The 2,815-nt window shown below is 39.3% G+C and overlaps 1 protein-coding gene across 1 annotated transcript in view; it reads left to right on the forward strand.

The window, feature by feature from the left end:
* LOC105525094 (putative V-set and immunoglobulin domain-containing-like protein IGHV4OR15-8) overlaps positions 1-2,815 on the forward strand; it is a 26,437-nt gene that overhangs the window by 10,542 nt on the left and 13,080 nt on the right. The window lies entirely within an intron of this gene.

The raw sequence follows: 2,815 nt of genomic DNA on the forward strand, positions 1-2,815 counted from the left end.
CTAATGCAATAGACGTACTGTCTTTATAAGAAGAGGAAGAGACACCAGAGACCTCTCACTTTTCACGTGCACGCAGAGAAGAGGCCATGTGGAGACGCAGTGTATTAGAAGGTGCCCCAGTGCTGCCAGGAAGAAGCCGCACCAAGAACCAACCCTGCCAGCACCTTGATCTTCAACATTCAGACTTCAGAATTGTAAGAAAATCAATATTTGTTGTTTAAGCCACCCACTCCGTGTTGTCTTCTTAGGAAGACCCAGACAGACTAATACCACATAACTCATAACTCTGTTAACGCTGTCCCCTGGATGGAGAATCAGCCCCCTGAGGCTGGGCACATCTCTCAGATTTCTACATAAAGTAGGCAAAAAATAGTAGCTGTGGTATAAAAACTTGTCATGTCCCTGTTGACCAATTTCTGGGCAAAGTGTTTTAATGAAGCCCCTGGGGCTTAGTCACAAAAGTTGTCTTTTATCTTTTCTGACCACCTAACTAATGGACAATGGGTACCAGCTGGATGGAGACTGACCACTGACCATCTTCTGCTGTCTCCTTAGTATGCCACAGAAAACCACACCAACATTACTCAATGTCTTCAACTCTCTAAATTTGCACTGAATGTATTGCTAAATGAGGAGCTACATGAGGTCTGAGTTTTGTTCCCTTCCTCCCAGTCTTCTTCAATTACCAAGGGCAGAAGAGGCTTTCAAGGAAATTTGGCTGTCAATGCCCCCAACACCACATCACTTTTTAAAGTGCAGGAACTTTATTGGGGGGTAGTGAAATACACTTTTAAATGGAAAGCCCTAAAGCACATACAACAGCTGAAGGAATGGCCACTGTGCACCTGAAGGCTGATGAGGCAAATGGTAGTGTCCCTTCCTCCAAGATGTTCCTGGGTGTGTGATGGTTGGACGCTTCATGCATATGGAATTAAGGACTGGACTGAATTAGAAACAAGGGCCATATCCCATAGGAAAACAAGAAAAGAACAGGTGGGCATCCGTGAAGACAGGTAATTAAATTTGTTGAGTTTAAGATGAAATTTTTTTCCGAAATTTTTATTGTTCTTAGCTAAATATGAATCCTTTCAACAAACTGAGAATTAAAAGGAGAATGGAGTTAGAAGATGAGAGAGAAAAAATGTCCTGAGAGAGCAGAAAGAAAATTCACACAAAACTGTCACATGGCAGAGGCCAGAATGGAGCTGATGCAGCTATGTCATTATTCTGCAGACCTAGTTGAGACCCTTTGGTATTTAAGGCAGGCCCAGTGGTGAAGAACTCCTTTAGTTTTTGCTTCTCTGGGAAAGGTCTTATCTATCCTTTATTTTACAAAAAGATTTACATGGTAAAGTTCCTTGGTTGGCAGAGTTTTGTTTGTTTTTCATTCTTTTTTCCCCAGCAATTTGAATACAGTCATGGGCCACCTAACAATGATTCAGTCAGCAATAGACCACATATATGTTTGTGGCCACATAACATTGTAATACCGTGTTTTCACTAAGGATGTTCCATATTTACATGTGTTTAGATAGAGAGATACTTACCACAGCGTTTCAGTTCCCTGCAGTGTTCGGTGCAGTAACACTCTGCACAGGTTAGTTGTCCGGAAACATTGTGCTGTCCCACATAGTCTGTGTGTAGTAGGATATTCCTTGTAAGTCTGTGTAAGTTCTCCCTGTGATGCTTGCACAGTGGTGACATGGACTAGAAATACATTTCTCAGAAATAATCTCTATCACTAAACCATACATCATCGAATGTAATTCCTCTCCATTCTGAACTGAAAATCTTCTGCTGAGAGATCTGCTAAATCTGCTCTTTTTCTTTCTGTTTTCAAAAACCTTTCCTTTAGTGATGTGGTTTCAAACTATCTTTGAGTTTTCTCGTTTGGTTTACCTTATTTAAAATGTATAGAGCTTCATGGATGTGGACGAATATTTGCTTCTCCAGATTTAGAAAGTTTCTATGCTATTACTTCTTTAAAAAGCTTTCTGCCTCTCTAGCTCTGTCTCTCTTTCTCTGTCTCTCTCTCTCTCTGTCTCTCACCGTCTTCCTTCACTACCGCTTTTGTCTTATCTCTGCATAACTCCTCAATGCATAAAATTTAATTTTCATTGTGCTTCCTGACTCGTAAGTCTTTAACTCTTTTTTATTTCTTTCATTTAAGTTTTTCTTCTCTGTCTCTACTATTTCAAATGATCTTTCTTATGTTTACTGTTTCCTTTATTACATGATCTAGTCTGGTCTAAAATCCTCTTAAAATTTTTGTTTGACTTATTGTATTCATCAGCATCAATATTTTTGTTTAGTCATCTTTTAAATGTTTTATCTCTATTAAAATTCTCACATTGTTCTTGCATGATGCCACTAGCTCATTGAACATGTTTCTAACATTTACTTCAAATTTTCTTCCAGGAAATCCATATGCTTCGTTTTCATTGATATCAGGTTCTAGATCTTTATGTTGTTCTTCTGTTTGGACCATGTTCCCGTCCTCCTTCATTTTCCTTGACTGTCTTTGTTGCTACCTGTTCATTATAACAAAAGCCACATACACTCTTCAAAGACGAGGCTTATAGAGATCATCCTCACAAATCAGTCCAGGCAGTAATTTGGGTTTTCAAAACTTCATAGTATTCAAACTTCTGTCTCTGTTCTTAACGGTCCCCGGGTTTCAGAGGATGACAGATTCTGCCAGAAATCACAGGTAGGGGAGGTAGAAACTATTTACTCAAGCAGCCCCTTGAAAATTTGGACCACCGGACAAAGTTTCATTATTGATGTACTATTCATCAAAATAATGTTAGTTCAA

Source organism: Colobus angolensis, unplaced genomic scaffold (genome assembly GCF_000951035.1).
Source record: "Colobus angolensis palliatus isolate OR3802 unplaced genomic scaffold, Cang.pa_1.0 Scaffold519, whole genome shotgun sequence".
Lineage (NCBI taxonomy): Eukaryota > Metazoa > Chordata > Mammalia > Primates > Cercopithecidae > Colobus > Colobus angolensis.